The sequence below is a fragment of the Hesperophylax consimilis genome, chromosome 23, assembly GCF_061612785.1.
Source record: "Hesperophylax consimilis isolate HC1 chromosome 23, BYU_Hcon_1.0, whole genome shotgun sequence".
NCBI classification, from domain to species: domain Eukaryota; kingdom Metazoa; phylum Arthropoda; class Insecta; order Trichoptera; family Limnephilidae; genus Hesperophylax; species Hesperophylax consimilis.
Window position 1 is genome coordinate 26,650,992 of NC_142858.1, and position 22,206 is coordinate 26,673,197.

Here is a 22,206-nt window from a genome sequence, read left to right on the forward strand (position 1 = left end):
GGGGTTGGTATACATTTTTGACATTCGGTAGAATTATGTTTTGGGGTGGAATGATTATGAGATTTTCTACACTTAAAGAAGATTCACATGGTGGTAAATGCTCTGGGGATTGTGTTTTATTCTGTGAAACAATCTTCTGTAGCTGATTTATTTCATTCTGTGAAATACTCTTCTGTAACTGATTTGTTTCATAATCAACGTCAGAAATATCTAAACCTTCCGATGGCAGATAGTCTATGTCTGTAAAAATATCAGGATTAAATGATTCAATACCCGAAGCTACGAAACCATTTATCGATATTTCCATTCGACATGTTTTGGCGAATGCAAAGTTGACTAGAGAAGCTATGTCATATTCAGATATTCTGAGGAATGGATTTTTACGCATCCACATAGTAGAAGCCACATCGATCATGTTTTTGAAAGGCTTCATGAAGGTGCGGTCTAGTGGTTGTAACCTATTTGACGTGTGTGGAGGAATGCTTAGCATATGAACATGGTTTTCACGGGCAAAAATTATAACGTTATATTCCTTATGACTTCCGTGACCGTCTATTATCAATAGCACTGGATCTTGTGCTGTTGGTTTCACTATTTGCACGAATGCTTTGATCCAACTCAAAAATATACCCCCATTCATCCATCCACTGGGTTGCGCATGGAACGTTCTTCCTGCCGGGGCACCCATTTTCAAACGTTCAGCAATCTTCGCGCGGGGAAAAATGAAGTGTGGAGGGATGAAATGGTCACCAGCCGCGTTGATGCAGAAAAGAAGTGTTATCGTCTTGCCTCTTTCTGCGGAAGTCATTTTCCCCACTTGCCTTTTACCCTTCGTGCTTACAACTTTAAATGTGTTCTTATGCACGCAACTTATTCCCGTCTCATCAGCATTGTATATATGAGACGGAGAAAAGTTGAATTGGTTTCTCAAATGACGTAATTTTTCAAAGAATAAATGAACCTGCGGCTTATTAAATCCAACGGCCCTCGCAATACTGGTAGATTCTGGGGTGCGTAATGACAATTCTGGATGTCTCTTCAGAAATGAATAGTAGAATTCATTGCCAGCCTATTTCTTTTCCATATTGAACCGATGAGGAATTTTCTGGGATTCAGCCAATTTAAATACAAGTTCTAAGAACTCATCTTTTGTTAACGGAATCAAGCGGTTATCCAAATCCTTTACATGATCGACTAAACAGTCTTCAAAAACTTTTGAAAATGTGGGCTTATAACCACCCACACCGACGTGCAGCTCAATTGGGAATCCATTCTTCAATTTCAACAACCTGTCATTAAGTGTACTTTTAGGGACATCAAAAAATAAGGCAGCTTCTCGAATCGTCATCTTCTTTTCACGAACATATTCCACTGCCGATTTCATATTGCAAGCCTTCCATTCACACCGAGCCCCTGCTCCAACTTTTTTTTTGAATCTCGGCATTATCTGGAGAAATGGAAGAAAAACAGAATGAATTTTTGAAAATACTTTTTTAAAATCAACAATAGCAAACCCTTTGTACATAGTTTTCATAGTACAACATACTTTCATAATATATATGTGAAACACTTCATTTGGTGTTGGTATATTAATTTAAATAAAAAATAAGAATTAATTCGTGTGTCCGATATCATCCGTAACAGCCATGTCCGATATTATCCATACGACATGGAGTTAAAAAAATAACCGTTTACCTGGTATGGGACACAAATTTTAAAACAATAGATCGTCATTTGATTGCCACTGAAATGTAGTGTACCGCCTTATATACACAAAAGTAATTAAATTAATATCGTACCTTTTATTTGTCTTCGAATAAAGCTGAGGACACAATATCCGGGAGTCAAAGTTCGTTTTCTGGGCACAACACGACACAACCGGCCTTGGCGAGAGCCATGCAAACACTGGACACGAGGAATGCAATATTATGAACTAACTTGCATCGCCCTATCTATTCGCCAGGAAGAGAAATAACACTTGGACGATAATATACGTTGTCCGATAATATCCGTACTCCCCCTACTGAGACAAAGCGCTTGTTTTCACTGAACTAGGTCCAGTGGACATACTTGAGATTTACTGTGTTTAGTATCACAGATAAGTTCGTTCGTCAGACAAGCTGACACCTGTTGACACAAACACGCCATTCAGTGTTCAGTATTCGTCTTAGCCTGCCGTCCCACAGGTCGACATAAACCGAATGCTGCAAGAACCTGTGCAGAAAAGTTCCACACTGAAATGCGCTGCAGACCGTTACCTTACTACAGTGAACTTAATTTTTTGCGCAGCATTTTGCAGTATTTAGTTTATGTCGATTACTTACCGACTCACGAGACGACAGGCTTAGTGTAAGTGAGTAAGTGTATTTTGTCATATCGTGATGTAGAATTTAGTAATTCGCCGCAACTTTTAAGAATGTAAACGCTACCCGCTCCTAAATCTGTTTAATTCATACACACATATTCTTTGAATATCTATTTTGGCATGCATAAACAACGCTTGGATCAAGAATTTACTGAAAACATACTGGAGTGTTTGTTACATGCCACATTTTGGGTTAATTTTGTGAGACAATAACATGTCTTTTTGGATTTTAATGTCATTGGTTGCAGCAACACCTTTCTCTACATGTGTCGTTTTTGAGTAACGGGGAAGCTACAACGGTGATCTCAGCGATACGTGGCCCGTAGTGTAGGATTCAGGGTTAGGAAAAAATCGTAAAAATGGAAAGATTCCAGGATATTGATCATGAAAAGCAAAGATAATTGATGGACTCTATCTCGTGTACAAAAATGCCAAGGAGTATTACCTAAAGTAGTTTTTTTGATACTTGCCTTACTAAAGATTCATCTATGTGATGGACAGTAAAAACCATTTTTTTTGGTTTAAGAATATTATTTTAATGTATGAGTGGAACATACTTGTTAAAAACTTCCTTACTACTTACATATTCTCCATTAAGAGAACACTACCCAAGCTTATCTCAGTTCCACAACATACCCTTCACGGGGCTGCCATAGCCCCACTGTCTTCGGGCTTTATCGACTTTTATGAAGTATTCAGAAACCGATAAAGCATTGGCATAAAAATACAACAAATACCGACCAATGAGAATTATTCTTGTGTCTAATAAACTTTCAGGTATAATATTATTTGAGATTTTTATAGTATCTGGAATGAGCGAACAGGGAAATCTATACCTGTGCTGGAAATAATAAATTATATTTTTTTTTTTTAAAAACAAACATTCCCGGGTTACAAATGACCGGACAATATTTAAAATTATCCTACTAACACCACAGTAAGCGGAATATATTGCTTGTGTTGTGATGGAGGACTTAGACAGCCAATTGAACACACTACGCCTGGGTGGGACCCAAACGCGATGTCACCTCAGCCACCGACCGGTAAAATTATTAAAATATTGAAGACAATATTAGTGATTTTTAAACGCAAATCTGAAACAGAAAAATCAGAAAAGGAAACGGTCACATCTGGGACTCGAACCCAGGACCCTTGTCTTTCCGGGACAATGCTCTACCAACTGCGCTAATGGGACCCTATCCTCATCGGTCACTTTTAACTGTATCATACTTCGAATAAGAACTACCAACGTTGTCTTCATTTTTTCACCGCACATTTTTATTGGCAACTATCTTTTATGTATGATCGCAAGATTCAACCCGAACTAAATGCAATCCTAGACAGCGTCTTATAGATAAACCTATCTTATAGTTTTTATTTTTAATGTGCGACATCTATTGACTTTTTCTGCAAGTCTAGAAATGAATTATTATTTTTCGGAATAACTTATTGAGTAAAACCTCAAATTAATATTTAAATATTGAAGACAATTGTCTTCAATATTTAAATATTAATTTGAGGTTTTACTCAATAAGTTATTCCGAAAAAAGGTAAAATTATTATTACAGTAATATCCCGGTCAAAAAACCCCTTGAGAACTAAACTTCGTTACACGTTATAAATATCGAAAAAGAAAAAAATACTTATTTTTCGTGTTGTAAGTTTAATACCCAGCACAATAATTAAAATAACTGCGGTATAATAAACTCTAGAACTTTTGTTTTGAATTTAAGAGTCATAATTTTCAAAGTATTCGAAAAAAGAATTCTTACGAGCGATAAAGTATTTACTTACAATATAATATTTTTAAGCTATTTTTATAATTGGAACTAATTTGTCGAGAATTCAGACTATCCATGAATTTTCACAGGTCTGAGCTAGGTATTTTATAAATACAAAATAAACGTAATTTTTTTTGTTAATTTCCACAATTTTACCTAAAAATACCTAAAGTAATAATAAATGTCAAAACGTGAACCTGTCGACAAGATCAAAATACCATGAGCACAGACATATGATTGGGTATTTCCATTTGTTTACCTATAATTATGAATTGCTAAGTGACAGTTAGTAGTTGTTAAAATTCACATGACGAGAAAAGCATTTTAATTTAAAATGCTTTTTTTTAATTTTTCCGTGATTTTTCACAGATCTGCGCTAGTCTAATGAAGTTTTGGAGGAATGAGAAACATATTCAGTATGTACAATGGAAATTATATTATTTTCATCGATCATCATTTGTGAATAATTATGAGCATACAATAAATAAATACATGTTTTGTTTAATTTCTTCAATAAATGATATTCAAAAGTTCTACGCCCCTTTTTTATTTCCCTTGACCACTGAAGGCATCATAAAAAAACGTAGAACAATATACACAATTTTTAAAAAGAAATCAAACAGTCCCGGGTTACAAATAATAATACTTAAATAATGTTGTTTTTTTTTGGATTTGCACTTCTTACTTTGGACAGAGGTATTACTGTAAACCGTAAGTAGGTACTTACTGTAATGTAAACGGTCAGTCAGTTCAGTTCTCAAGATATTTAAATACAAACGGCACGACATGTGCCATTAACATAAATATAAATATGAGTTGAAAAGTATACAGCATACGGTATAAAGTGTAAAGGTTAAATATAAAGTTAAGTATAAAGAGTAAATTAAAGTATAATTTACGGTGTAAAGTGTAAGGTTAAATATAAAGTTAAGTTAATTATAAAGAATTAATTATGAAAAACAAGTCCAAAAGGTAAGAAAAAATACACATATATTGTTAATAATTTATTTATTTATAAATTTACGCCCGGCAGGGCTTTTACATGTTATTTTCTTGTTTTTTACAAAGAACACAACAAATCAAAAATAAAACAAAGTCAAAGTAAAATCACAGAACAAAATCAAAAAGGAAATAGAATACATAATAAAACACAACCTCTTAAACAAAAATAATGTCAAAAACGAAATAAAATGAAGCTACTTAGTTTCTGTAGTTAAATTATATTGTATTTGATATTCTTTTTTCCAAAATAAATTGGGTAATGACTTGTTTATATATGTGGTGAATGATGTGTTGAATATATGTGAGTGATTTTCTTTAAAACAGTACACATCAGGGGGGTATAACTCCGCTTCAAAACGTCAACACAAACCGTAGACATGGTAAAATCTATGTTTGTGACGTCACCGATGCAAATTACAACAATACTCTTTTGACAGTACAAACATATTTTGATCTACTACTGTCAAAATTAAACATTTAAACTAATTACAGTGAATTATTACACATAAATATTATCGAATATTAACAAGCAGCACTTATTTACTAACATAGCAGTATTTAGCATTGGAAGAACTTGTGTACTGTGTCAACAAAAGCAAAAATAAATCATCGACTCCCAACAGTGATAAGCAGTGAATAGTGAATTTTTAAACGTTTCACAATGGATGTGCGAAATTTCATCTCCAAAGCAGAAATAGCTGTCAATGCCTTAAATAAAGTACTTTTTGATCCGGCCAACAAATTTAACAAGGATCAAATCTCTAAAATTTCCCCAATTACATGTGAAATTTGAAGTGCCATAAGTACCATGTCTTCAGCTGTAGCATCCAAAACTGCTAATTTAGAAGGTGAACTGCGCATACAAGGATATTAGAGCAAATCCAAGCAAAACAACTTTAATATTTGCGAGGCAATTTCGGAAATGAATGAACAACAAGTGCGATCTAAAAATATTATTATTTGCAATGTGCCCGAAAGCATTAAAGCGACTGAAGCTGGCAGGATCTCGGATGACCAGGCAGCTGTCACCAGTATAATCGGTGTAATCGACAATTCAGCAAATGAAAATATTTCTAAATTTTATAGGATTGGAAAATTATTAAATGACAAGCCTAGACCAATAAAAATAGAACTACAAAATTCAACAAATCCAGAAATATTCTAAGCAAACGAAGTCTTCTCAAGAACAATGTCAGAATTTACCCCGACTCAACACCGGCGCAACAAAAATTTCTGAGCGATCTGAGGGTTCAGCTGGAAAAAAGGAAAGAAAATGGTGAAGATGTCACCATAAAATACATTAACTCCACCCCCCGAATCGTGCCGAATCGACCAAAAAACTAGGAAGTTACAAAAATATTCAAGAAATCCCACCTAACCGAACCAGAACCATAAAAATCTATTATCAAAACATCCGCGGACTGCGATCAAAACTCGATGACCTACAAGCAGCTCTACCTTCTCATCATCATGACATCATTATACTTACGGAAACCTGGCTAAACTCGGAAATCAAATCGACTGAACTCGGTCTTACTAACTACAAAGTATTTCGTTGCGACAGAAACGTCAGATCAAGTTCCAAGTCAAGAGGTGGAGGAGTTTTAATTGCAATAAAACAGAAGTTGTCAGCAAGAAAATTAACCACGAAACACAATAACATCGAACATATTTTTGTGCAAATAACGACTCCTCTCGAGAAAATTATATTTGGAACGGCCTATCTACCACCACTTTCTGACCCTCAGTCATATAGAAACCACTGTCAAGACATCGAAACAATTTCATCAAAATATCCTCACTCGAAAATTGTTATTCTTGGGGATTATAACTTACAAAACTTAATATGGAAAGCAAATAACTGTGGTCTCATCATGAACGAAAGTGAAAACGATCGTGCACGTGAAATTTTGGACATGGTAAACTTTCTAAACTTTCATCAACATAATTTTATATATAACAGTAACTATCGCTTATTAGACTTAGCTTTATCAAACTATCCTAAAATGTCTGTTGAACTCTCAAATGATCCACTTCTACGTATAGATAATCATCATCCTCCCCTATACATTAAATTAAATATGACATGTGATAATGAAAGGAAACCTTCACAAAGCGTCCTAAACTTTAAACGAGCCGACTTCGACTCAATTAACTCCCATTTCTCAAATACAGACTGGTCTTTTTTATCCGATGAAAGTGTTGATGAATCGTTAGATAAACTTTATTTATATTTTTCTAATACTATTGAATCCTATGTACCTTTTTACACACCAAGAAGCTATACCTACCCGGTTTGGTTTTCATCAGAGTTTAAAGCCTCTCTTCAGCAAAAAAAGAGTCAACACAAAAAATTCAAACAAAGTAAATCCATAAATGATTATACACGGTGTCCGGAAACTCGTAGTACAAGCGGGAAACTGGAGAATCTACACCACATGGGGAACCCAAAAAAACATAAAGTTTTTTGATTTGAGCATTTTCAAAAAAAAAAAAAAAAAAACCAAAAAAAAATATTTTTTGGCTATTTTAGGGCTAAAGTTTTTTCTGGTGTTTAGGGTTGAATAACAGATGTTTTAACCCTGCAGAGCAGAAATATTTTATGATTACACCGGGTTAAATGAAGGGTGATTTCAAAATAATGCTTCAAATCCGAGTTTCTTCATTTGTTTTACTTTCAAATAGTTTTAATTAGTTGGGTACTTTGATCTTCAGTAATAATTTATAAGAATTTGATTAAAAAAAAAATAAAAAAAAAATAAAAAAAATCAACTTCAAATTCGATTTACTCGATAACGAAAGCTCAAATAAAAAAAAAGTATACTACAAAATCGACTCCAAATGTGATGTAGATTCACCAGTTTCCCGCTTGTACTACGAGTTTCCGGACACCCTGTATAATCTTTAGCGAAACTAGGAAAAAATGTAAAGATCTTTCCAAACAATGTTACAAAATGTACATAACCTCTGTCGAGGACACTGTCTTTAAATCCAAAAACCTTTGGAAATTTCTTAAAAAAATGAACAATGAAAACACAGACTACCCGCCAATAATGCAAATGAATGGAATCAGTGCAAACAATACACAGGATATTGTAAACCTTTTTTCGGACTTCTTCAAAAATGTATATGATGAAGACACTCCAGATGATAAAATACCCGAATACAAATTTAATATGACCACAAACTTAACAAACTGCCAAATCACACAAAAGTGTTGCGAACAAAAATTACTTTCCTTAGACACTGACAAATCCGCTGGCCCAGACAACATTCCACCAATATTCCTCAAAACATGCTCTAATACATTATGTAAACCACTTACATTACTATTTAACCGTCTCTTGTCCCTTGGACATTTTCCAGACCGCTGGAAAACTAGCTTCATTACACCGATCTACAAAAAAGGAGACGATACTGACATAGCTAATTATCGCCCCATTTGTATACAGTCGGTACTGCCAAAGCTTTTTGAATCATTGGTCCTTGATGAAATCTATCCCAAATTAATAAAATTAATTAATCAAAAACAGCACGGTTTTATCAAAGGAAGATCCACCGCAACTAACTTAACGGTATTTCAAAACTTCATTATACAATCATTTGCAGAAAATAAACAAGTCGACTGTATATATACAGACTTTTCGAAGGCATTCGACAAAGTATCCCATAAACTACTAATCCAAAAACTATTTGCTCTAGGAATAAGGGATAACATGCTAAAATGGTTTAGTAGCTATTTGTCAAATCGTAAACTGTTCGTTAAAATAAAATCTTGGATGTCGAAAGCTTTCCGGGCTACCAGTGGCCTACCGCAAGGTAGTCACCTTGGCCCGGTTTTGTTCCTCATTTTCATCAATGATATAACCAATTGCTTCAACGATGTCGAGGTATTGCTCTTTGCAGATGACGTCAAACTATACAAGAAAATAACTGATATAAATCATTGCCATATACTACAGTCAAATATTAGTAAGTTTAGAGATTGGTGCGTTCAAAATAATTTATTTTTAAATGTAGTAAAGTGCAAAACCTTGACTTTCTTCAGAAACAAAAATCCTGTTTTATTAGAATATTCCATCAATAACATAGCTTTAGAAAGACTCACGGAAATGAGAGATCTTGGAATTATTTTGGACGAAAAACTAAGTTTCACCAATCATATCCATCAAATTGTGAACAAAGGTATGAAAACACTAGGCTTCGTATTAAGAACAACTAAAAACTTTAATTCTTTACAAGCCATTAAACTATTATACGTATCTCTAGTAAGAAGTCTAATTGAATATAACTCAGTAGTTTGGTCTCCATCTTATAAAATTCAAATTAACAACATTGAGCGAATACAAAAAAAATTTCTACGTTTTATAAATTTTAAATTAAATATCCCTGTCGAAGACTTAAAATACAATTTCTTATTAAATACTCTAAAAATACATACATTAGAAGATAGACGTAAAATAAACGATTTAACGTTCTTATTCAAAATACTTAACTCTAAATTCGACTGTTGTGAACTCCTGCAACTTATAAACATACATACACCCACAGTAACAACACGACAAAATACAATATTCTACAGCAGCACACATAAGCGTAACTACATTGCCCACTCTCCGATACAACGACTTCACACCATGGGAAATCATTACTTGGGTGAGGTTGACATATTCAATACCAACTTGGCAAGTTTTGTGGATCATTTAAAACATTTATTTCAACAATACTCCTAAACACATCATGTAAACCAACAAATAGCTGTAATTTTCTGTTTTTGTTTCTTGTGTTTGTATGACTTGTTGCATAGCTTTTATCAAATGTAATTTTATTCTTATTTTTTATGTTTGAAAGTATTTGTCAAATTAAAATTATACTACCAACCATGTAAAAGCCCTCTGGGCGTTTAATAAATAAATAAATAAAAAATCAATATCTACAACATCTTTATAGTAATTTCCCAAATTTTGTATACGGCGAACGGGGATATAGAATTGAGATTCTGTGTTGGAGTTATCACAATAAAATGACAACTATGCCAAACATAAATGATTATCAATTATCAAAATTCTTGGTTAGAGGGATTATAGTGCACTAGCAGTTAAAAACCCGCTCCGCGGGTTTTTGCTACTAGGCCCTGCGGGCGGCACTTGGTTGGGCTGCGCCCAGTTTAAGTGATACTAACAACAGTTACATTTAATAGATAGATATTAGGTCATTCACAGAGAGAGGGTGAGTATATATTGTTAAAACACGGAACAGGAAGGAGTTAATGAATAATAACATGCTCAATTTAGGCATAATAAGAATGACAGTTGTTTGAATAAATGAAATTTTACGTATTTGTGATGGATTATTTCAAATGAAACACTATTATTGACTACATGTCTACAACTGATATTAACTGTTATGGTACCTAATATAATTTGCTCATAGGAGACTTGCAGTGCTTAAATATGTGTTACAACCGTCAATGTCTATAAGTTGAATCAATATCGTATAGTTTGTCACAACAATTAAAGATAGTTACAACAAAGTTGACTGAAATAATACATTATTACATATTGATTAATTGTACCCGTGTTTATGGATAAAAGGAGGGTAATTGTGCAATGTGATTAGCAGTCGGTTTAATTAAAAGGTGTGAATTTTACTCCAACTGGTGGTAATTCTTTACCTAAAACTGTTACTGTATCTAATAAAGTTTAAAGTTAGATTATATATACACCTTCATCAGGAGAGTAAAAATCTATATATAAAGGTAGATTATTACAATATAGCGCCCCTGAGGTGATATCTCACAAAAGCGGCGCCATGCAAATTGTCCAATTAATAAATAAATATAATATTTACATTTTATTATGTACGTATGCATTGATATACAATGGAAATAGATAAAATAATGTTATCCGATTAAACTTTATTTTATTAAAAAACAAATAACTTTTTTAACTTCACTTTATTATATACAACCAATACATGTTTCATGAACGAAGTATACACCGAAGTCAAAAATTAAATATAGATTACAATTGGAAAAAAGAAGTGGAAGGAGGGGGGAGGGGTAAGAGTAGGCTGGGTTTATAAGAATTAGGAATTACAATATGAAAGACCAGTTAAGTGGGAAAATATTTAAAAGAGAGTTTATAAAAAAAAATTCTTGTTAATTACATCTACTTTTATATACATGTTCTCTTATTTCTAAAATTTCGAAATTATTTATTTGTGATGCTTTATATCCTGTGTGAAGTATTTTAAGACCTGAAATTTTTTTTTGCATATAACCATAAAACAATATATTCATAAGACAAATAACATTTAATAACGGTTATTCTAATAAATTGATAGTTGAAATACTAAATAAAATAATTAAACATATTATCTTCAAACGGTATTTTTACCCTGGTTCTTAAGATATAAATAAACAATGGCGTAGAATTCTGTTTGTGGATAACGACACTTCTAAAATTATATTTATAAACATTCCTGGTACTATTCAACCGGCGTTTTACACTAATAACAGAATGAATAAATATATTCTTAATAATAAAGATTGCGAAAATCAAACAAAAAAATCAGGAGTTTATAAACTCAATTGGGCTGGATTGTAATTTATTTTACAAAGGTAGAACCAATAGAAACTTTGAAGTCAGAACTAAAAAACATCTCAGGGTTCTAAATGGAAATAGTGAATATGAGTTTGCAAATCATCTTTTGAATCACACTTTCGATAAAAATTCAGGTCTTAAAATACTTCACTCAGGATTAAAGCATCGCAAATAAATAATTTAGAAATTTTAGAAATTAGAAAACATGTCAATATAAAATCAGATGTAATTAATAAGCAAAAAAAAAATATAAATAATAATGAAAAATGCCATTGCAAAGTTGAACTAAACTTCCAGAAGAAATCTTATTATTAAATTAAATCAGATGTAATTAATAAGCAAAAAAAAATTATAAATAATAATGAAAAATGCCATTGCAAAGTTGAACTAAACTTCCAGAAGAAATCTTATTATTAGCATTTATCAAGCATGATGTTCAAGTAATTTTGCATATTTAAATATACGCGCCAGTCATTTGATTCGTTTCTTCACCGCCAGAGGGGCGCTCTGTCGGCCACCTATAGCCACGATGCGTATCGGGTATCGGCCATATTGAATTAACGCTTGCTTTTTTCGTCAAACGTAATCACGTAATTGTGGATAATTTTCACTGTAATGTAATTAATCCAATGGATTATGAACTTTCTAAGACATATTTTCTTCGATATTATCCAAAAATTGTATGAGCAGAAACGATATTTTTTAAGAAATATCGTATTACATGTGGCGATTCTATTTCAGTATGAAATCGTGTCTTAATCTTTAAAGTCTTATTTAAACAAAATTTGAATTTGACCAATCACAGGGCCTACACCGTCCAGACGCTGGAGTAATAATATTATCAGATTCTTACCTCCCAAATATATTTAATAAAAATAAGTAGGAGTATTTTCACAGTTCAACCGAGAACTTTGCTGCTGTGTATGAGAATATTTTAAAAAATCCACAGTTCCTTAGAAAGCAAAATATTATTAAGGTATGTACACAAATGCTTCTATATAGACATGCTTAAAACTGGAATGCATTTTAGCTGTCCACGTTTGTTTCTGTTAAGGAAGCTACACACATATATATATATACGAAAATTACATAACTGATTCTCTTGCCTTGAAGCATCAAGTGGATTCAATATATACTGATTTTTCCAAAGCATTTGACAAAGTTAGACGACATATCCTTGTACAAAAATTAAGTATGTTGGGTATCAAGGGTAATCTGTTAAGTTGGATTGAAAGTTATCTTAGTAAAAGAGAGCTATGTGTCAAAATAAAATCTGTGGAATCTTACATTTTCGAAGCCACAAGTGGGGTCCCTCAGGGGTCTCACCTGGGACCAATTCTTTTTTTGTTATTTATTAATGATATTGTTAGCATATTTAAAGATGTAGAAGTTCTTCTTTTCGCAGATGATTTGAAAATATATAAAACAATACGCAGTTTAGACGATTGTTATACTTTGCAACTTAATTTAAATAAACTATATCGTTGGTGCATCATCAACTCTCTGTTTCTTAATATTAAAAAATGTCAGGTCATTCGTTTTTGTAAAATACGAAATCATACAATTTATGAATATTCGCTTAATAATGTAAAATTGACAGCTGTCACTCAAATCAGGGACTTGGGTGTTATATTTGATGAACAGTTAACATTCAATCCGCATATAAATGAAATCACAAATAAAGCCCTAAAAATGCTTGGGTTTATATGTAGAACCGCATGTGACTTCAAGTCACTAGAATGTTTGAACACACTGTACACATCTTTAGTAAGAAGTCAAGTAGAGTATAATTCGCCTATTTGGTCCCCGTTTTATAAAGTACATTCCAACAATATTGAAAGGGTACAACACAAATTTTTAAGATTTATTAACTTTAAACTAAATATTCCAATCCAAAATATAAATTATATCCAACTCATGCATCAACTAAATTTGATTACGCTATCAGATAGGCGAATTATCTCCGACCTTGTTCTACTAAATAAAATTATTAATTATAGAATCGACAGTCCTGAAATTCTTGCCACAATAAAATTATTTGTACCTTCCAAAAATACGAGACAAAATTCCACCTTTTTCTGTAACAATTTCAAATCTAATTATCATGCGCACATATCGTTAAATCGAATACAAAATTTAGGTAATAAATTTGGTAATGTTGTTGATATATTTAGAGATTCCGTAGCAGTGCTCAAACGAAATCTACATAAACACTTTGCTGATATGTATGACTTCTCCACTCCATAGTAAAAAACCCATTTTTTAGCTTCTGTTTTTTCACTCTTTTCTTTTATGACTTTTTAACTTTAATATATATGTTTTAACTTTACAAATTAATATTGTAATTTAAATAACAATTCGAATATGATTTTAAGTCCCTATAAATGCTGATTAATTTCAATCCATTTATTTTTCTAAGTAAGTAAAAAAAGAAAAAAAAAACTGTTCTCCATAATGGTATTCTGTATTATTTGTAAAACATTTATGTACTACAGATATAATAACTATTTTATTTATATATGTACGTAAACTTTTCAATGTCACATAGTTAATGTAATAACACTAATAACAATGTATGTAAAAGCCCAATGGGCGTTTAAATAAATAAATAAATAAATATACTCTTACTCATATACTGTTAGTTATATACTGTTCAGTCAAATTGCAAATTTCTGTCGAACATCGAGCTAGAATTACAGCTATTGACTCTTTTTCCAAATTAAACAAAAAAGCATTGAGCGAGATGGTACAAAAGATGGAGGTTCGAATGAGGTCTTGGAAAACACCCGCATCTGCCCACCAGCTGCGTGCCGGGCCGGATTAGGAGAGGATGGTTGAGGGCGACCCTTTGACTTCTCCAGCCGGACTCTCTCGACCCATTGAGAGACTCCTGCCACACTGGCCTCCAGATTCCTACCCACCTGTCATACCTTTATCCTTCCCAGACCCACCTCTCCTTCATTTCCTTAAAAGACCCTCCTTTTGTTTTTTGAATAAACTTTTCTTTTTCTAATTATATTGAAATATTCAATTTTATTAGAGAACGATTTATAATAAATATTTTTTATTTAATAAAGGTAACTTATATATGTACTGTAATATAATGCATAAATTATTGTTTATCCTATATTGTATCACAATATGACTTTTTGGTTACCGAATAACTCATCAAAATGACAATTCAACACACCTTTAAAAAGTTATATAAAGTCATGAAATGTGATGAAACGAAACTATTAAAATAGGTAACTTAGGTTAGGTTTAAAAGTTAGTTATTTTTCATCACTTTTAAAACTATATCATGTTTTAAAGGTGTGTTGAATTGTCGTTTTGATGAGTTATCATGGAACCATGACTTTTTTATTAAAGATATTGAATATCGTGAAACAGCAACAACAATTTCGAGTAACACAGCTACAAATTTCCATATTCTAAAATTCTCATTTTTATTATGCAACCCTGAAGAGCTCTGCAATTGATCACAGCATATACTTGGAAAATAAAAACAATTTTGCTACACTACACTTACACCTCGCTCTGTTAAAAAAATGTATCCCACTAACCTGGCAAAATATTAAAAAATAACTCATTTAGTATTGCTGCACACTTCCACATAGGTCACCCTCTTCCGTCTTCTCCTCTTCTTAACGAACACTGGAAATATTTAGTGTTGTTGCACACTTCCACATAGGTCACCCTCTTCCGTCTTCTCTCCTGTCTCTTCTTAACGAACACTGGAAATATTTAGTGTTGTTGCACACTTCCACATAGGTCACCCTCTTCCGTCTTCTCTCCTGTCTCTTCTTAACGAACACTGGAAATATTTAGTGTTGTTGCACACTTCCACATAGGTCACCCTCTTCAGTCTTCTCCGCTGCCTCTTCTTAACAAACACTGGAAACATTTAGAGTGGTTGCACACTTCCACATAGGTCACCCTCTTTCGTCTTCTCCGCTGCTTCTTCTTAACGAACACTGAAAACATTTAGTGTTGTTGCACACTTCCACATAGGTCACCGTCTTCAGTCTTCTCTGCTGCCTTCTTAACGAACACTGAAAACAAGCAACCAAGAGTTCATGAAACCAACTAGGTAACTTTAAAGAGATAAATGTTTTTAAAATGTTTCTCAACATTTTGAAAGTTATTAGGGGAAATAAAATGTTCATCCAGAAGTCAGAAGTTATTACGTTGGGGATAAAATTGATAGCATCAAGCGCGGTACTGTAAATAGGAAGGATTGGATCATATTGTAGATTTTTGAGGGAAGAAGACAGAGATCTGAATGAAAACTTTTTAGTAGGAGGGGGAATCGATCTCTATCTATTACCCTCCTTCTGTTGTTCAAATTACTGAACAATGATCGAGACTCTCTTCCAAAGAGTGACGCGACAAAGATAACGCTTTGGAGATATATCTATCCGCGAGGAATTGTCTTCTCAAAAATAGGGGAGGATCTACACATTACATCTGGAGAGAATTAATTGGAGAATTTTCACTGCCCCAATAATCATTCTGGTTGTTTTTGATTAGATTCTTTCAAGATTTTTATCCAGATATTTAGGAAGTGGGTCGAAAAGAAATGTGCCATAATCCAAGTGACTTCGAATGAGGGAATTAAACATCAGTTTGAGTAGTAGGATGGGATCCCCACCATACTCTGAAAACAGCTTGCAATATATTGAGCCCCTTTTCACACTTAGCAGAAATGTTCTGAATATGCGGGAGCGAGGAAAGCTTATGGTCCAAAAGTACACCAACAAATATTATTTGCTTAACGATTTGAAAAGGGACATTATCAAAGAGACTGTAAAGTGGGGCAGTTTTCTTTTGCAAGTAAAAGCCACTACCATGGGTTTAGAGATGGGCTAAATTCATTCCATTTGTCAATAACCAAACTTTAATATTATGCAAGGCCAAATTTAATTCCTTCGCAGCATGCGATAAATTTTTTTGTGATAAAAATATAATATATAAGAAAATCATCTACAAATAAAGTCGTTTGATAGATGAATGAATTGCAAGTTGATAATAAGTTTTAACTAATTTTATGGGGATTTTTATTTTTATTAACTTTTCTTTCAAAACATCAAGTAATACATCGTCGTAAGCTGACGAAAGATCTAGAAATGTGGCCAATGTACAAGAGTTAAGGGATTGAGAAATACGGATATCTGTTGTAAACACACTTAAATTATCTATACTAGATTTCTTTTTCCCGAAGTCATATTGATTAGGAGAGATAATGCTGTGATTTTCAACAAACCATTCTAATCTGTTCTTTATCAAATTTTCCGTAACATTCATTAAACACGACGAAGGAGCAATAGGACAAATAAAACCGGGAGGATTTTTTTTACTTTCCAGACATTCGGAATAAATCCTGTTTCAAACATGTTATTAATTAAGGATAATAAATATTCATAATTCAATAAGCATGTCAGAGAATGCTTTAAAGAAGTTATATAATATTCCATGAGGACCCGGAGAAGAGTCAGAAAGGGATTTAATTACTCGTTTTAATTCACTAACTGAGAAAGAAGAGTCTAGCCAGTTAAAATGAGATGGATATGAAATAAAAGAGAGCATTTTTTCACAACTGGCAACTGAAGGAGGGAGGGGCAATCTTATCAGCAAAACCTATAGTCATTTTTACTGGAATATGTTTGGTATGCTGCGGAGCATTTTAAAATAGTTTAGTTTCTGCCTGGGAGCGTTTCACTGATAAGAAATTTTCAAAAGACATGCATTTGAGGAAAATGGAAACTGCTTCTTTTCTAGAGTTAAGAGTACGAGTGCATTCTTCATCCCATCACGGGGTCGAATGTTTTGTTTTAATGTTAACATTGCGCCTTGGGATGGATTTTTCTGCTGTTTTATAACTTTACTAGGAAATAATTCACATTGTGTTCTGATGTTCCAATATAAGACTTTGTAGAGTGAACAAGAGAGTCTAATTTGGAAGAAAAAGTTCTTTAGTTCGCATCTTTCGTTTTAAATTTAAAATTATTGTTAACCGTAAAGGAATGCGAGGTGGTTAGATGGTGAAAGAGAATTATAATAGGGAAATGGTCACTGGAAATGGGATCTTTAAGTATGTTCGAAGAACATTTACATATCACCATTGAACAGAGAGATAAATCAACAGAACTTTTCCTTTGTTGAGGGGGGGTGAATCGGGTTGAAGATCCGTTGTTTAAAATACATACATTATAGGAATCAATAAAATCTAAAAGATTACGGTCAAAATGGTTTGTTAACTCACTACCCCAAGAGGGAGAGTGAGCGTTAAAGTCACCCAGTAACATATATGGAGGACGGATCCGAGATATAAATGATGACCATTCCTTTTCAACAAAAATAGTAGAGGGAGGGACATATATAGAAATAATGCTGTAATATCAGATACAACAGCTGCTAGTATGTGAACATTGTTAGAGAGAGTATGAAAAATTTGTTTGAAAGGGATAGAGTCATGGATAATCAGAGCAGTGCTACCTTTACCATCCATTCTATCATGTCTAAGACATTGATATCCAGAAATCTTAAATTGATACGAGGGTTTAAACCATGTTTCGGAAATGGCGGCAACTTAAATGTCATGTTCATCGAGTAATTGTAAATTGTAGGTTCAAATTTATTAGAGAATGGACTTCAAATATTCCACTGAAGTATTCTGTTCAGTTTCGGATACATTGGGAAGACAGGATAATAAAGTTTTTTTTTTCACTTTTTTTTTTATTTTTTTATTTTTTATTTATTTATTTTTTATTTAAGTACATAAAACAGGCATGGTGCCCAAGAATTTACATACATGGATGTTTAAATACATAATAACAACAAAAATAGTAACAAAATGAATAAGATAAATATGCAGAAGTAAATAACAAATAAGAATGGGTAAAAGGTAAATACAAATATGTTCATAAACGATTTGTTATTGTCACACCTGTACTGGTGAGACACTGATTAGGTAGGTACAATGTTGCTTCTCATTAAATAAAGGGTTTCATCACAATATCAGCTTAATATGATTAAAGGTAATACATTTTTTTTTAAGTGTTTAAATTGGTCATTAAAAATGTCTATTACATTATTAGAGCCATGTATAATGTTATAATTTCTTAATGTTCGCGGTACAGGGGAAAAATATCCTGTATTTGTGTGGTAGGCTTTAATATAGAAAATGTCGTTCATCCTCCTTGTTGATTTTCTTGATGGAATATTGATGTTAATTTGGGATAAAATGTTTGGTGTATCAACTGATGCATGTATAATTTTGTGTAGGAGCAGTACGTCAGAAAGTTTACGTCTGACCGTCAGTGAGTGTAGTTTGTAGTGCAAAATTCGGTCATTATATGTTCCAAATTGACCAGATAAACCTTCACGATAAGCAATTACACGGGTTAGTTTCCTTTGTATGGATTCAATCCTATAATTATGAATCTCATAATTGGGAGACCAAATTTTTGATGCATATTCGAGAATACTTCGCATAATTGATTTATATAATGTCAAAGTTAATTCTGTACTTTTAAAACAATTTGTGATTCTTAGCGTTAATCCTAATACTTGTGATGCACTTTTTGAAATTGTATCTACATGTTTATTGAAGCTAAGTGACGAGTCAAATGTCACTTGTAGCAAACACTTTGTGGGTATACATAATTATAATAATTAAAATAAAATAACTTTGTTTGAATACCACTTTATTGTATATATTTATAACCAACCGGTTTCAGTTCAACCCTGATGAAGGTTCGGGTCGAACTGAAACCGGTTGGTTATAAATATATACAATAAAGTGGTATTCAAACAAAGTTATTTTATTTTAATTAGGATAATAAAGATTTAATACAATCGGCAGCGTTGGACGGTATATTATTGTTGTTTGAAAGAATAGAAAGTAAGAGGGTAATTTAAGTCTGAATAAAAGCAAAATTTTCATTCACAACTTTAGGGAAAATAGGGGAAGAGGGGAAACTAAACTTAAAGCACTCGCATAAAGTGTCTGAGATTTATAAATCCAATTCGGGTTAAACAAAATATCATTATATGATTTAAGATTTTCACGGCTAAAAGTTTTTTTGTTATTTGTTTTTGGGGTATTATGCCGTGTTGCGCTAACTCCTTCTTTAGCCAACGTTTCGGACAGCATTGCAGTGTCCATCATCAGGCCTAACACATCTGCCCTGATGATGGATACTGCAATGCTGTCCGAAACGTTGGCTAAAGAAGGAGTTAGCGCAACACGGCATAATACCCCAAAAACAAATAACAAAAAAAAAATATGATTATGTTGATTTTTAGCAATAGAAGCAACGAATTTTGGTTTTGACTTTAGTGGTTCAAAAATTGTTTCCCTGTGGAAGATGATGGAGGAGGTTTAGAGGAAGGTAGATTGAAAAGAATTGAGGTATACGTTACCTCTACAAATGATTTTTTTGCAGGAGGGAATAATTTTTTGCCTGGAAATAGGAAATGTTGTCGGAAGCCATTGGTTGTTTAATATTCCTTTGTCTTCTCAATTTTGGACAGGCCACACTAACCGATGCCTAGGTTGCCCTTGCAGTTAATGCAACATGGATCATTTGTTGTTTTTTGGCAAAGATCAAAAGGGTGGTCCTCTCCGCAATGAAAACAACGTGGAGGGGAACGACATATGGGTTTCGAGTGTCCAAAACGGCAGCAGTTAAAACATTGGATCGTTGGGAATTTAAATACTTCTACAGGGAGTGCGTTGTTATAAATAAATACCCGAGATGGCAAAGTTTGGCCTTCCAAAGTAATAACAACCGATTGTGAGGGTTTCCATGTAGTAGTTCCATCACATGTATCTTTGAGATTTAATCAACGTGCTTTTAATACTTTAGGGGTCACTTGAGAATCATTAAATGCATCTATAATTTCAGATTCTGAGAGATCGGTTGGTCCTCTCACTTGGCCCATTCTTGTAAGGTTGTATGTCGGAATAAAAGATTTAAATCGTCATTGTCACCGGTCGGTGGCCAAGTTGACATCGCGCTTGGGTCCCACCCAGGAGTAGTGTGTTCAATTCCTCGGCTGGCTAAGTCCTCCATCACAACACAAGCAACATTTTCAGCTTACTGTGGTGGTAGTAGGAGATTTTCAAATATTGTCAGGTTATTCGTAACCTGGAAATGTTTTACTTTTTTAACAAAAAAAAAATTTTAAAAAAAATTACTGTGAGAAAGTGCATCAATTTTTAATAAATTCATTTGCAAAGTTTGCGGATTTAAATTTTACGGATAATTTATAATGGCCTTCCAGTTTAATAGATCCATTAACTATGCCAAGGTTACTGTTAGATGAATGATTTTCTCTTGGTCAGTTCTTTGGACATCAACAATGAAATCAGTCTATTTTATTTACTGTACACACAAATTTATCGAAAACTAAATAAAACAAACAAATAATAAAAAAAAAATTAACATTAATTTCTTATCTGTACGAAGTCGTCAACAGGAGGTAGATAATTCGTCCAAACACAGAGCACGACTATCCACTACCGTGGTTCGATGACTAATCTAGTATTATTACCTTCGTTCTTCTCCTTTGGACTGATCTCCTATGAACTTCTCGTACTGAGTTGCGAAATCTGGTTTTTCCATCCTGTCCATCTTTTTCATCCATCTGTGGAGAAAATGTACAACTTTTATTTATTAATTCACATGCCTACAAAAATGCATACCAGATGCATGCACACCAAATCATAAGTATATAATGTACATAGAAGAATATCCATTTTATATTCTTGCACAAATCCTACTGTGCGTAAGTAAATTTTATTTGATTAATTTGTGTTGCAGCTGGGCAATAATGACATGAAAAGAAAAAAATGAATAGAGAGCCAACCAGCTCAATATATTTATTAACAAAGGTTGATAAAACGATGGATAAATAGGGGACAAATTCCTGGAATTCTATGTAGAAAACCTACTAATGATCATGAATACATTTTTTCAAAACATAAACACGGATTATACAAGTGTAAATCTCCCAGAGATCGATACAGGAATCAAATAGACTAGGTACAACATGATTCAATCGAGGTGGCGAAGCTCAATAACAAATGCCAAAACATGCGCTGAATGCGGTTCTGACCACAAACTACTTATGTTAAGATTCATCTCAAAACAATTAACCTTCCAGCGGGCGCGCTGTCGTAAAATTTACGACAGACGCGCCTTATCGCTTCCCCCACTCTTGCGACTTAGTTGTAAGCATCGAGCTTCGAGCTATGCTAGAGTCAAATCAAATGTCAAACATTTACCGCAAGATATAAATGCTTTTCTCAAAGTGAATTACGGTAGGGCAGTTGAACCGATAACAGAAGAATAAAACATAAGCTTTCCAAAATGCGGTGTTTGTCGGTTATGTGCACTGGATAAGAAAAGATCCTCAGCATCAATGAAGTGTTGCCGTAGCCAGTCCT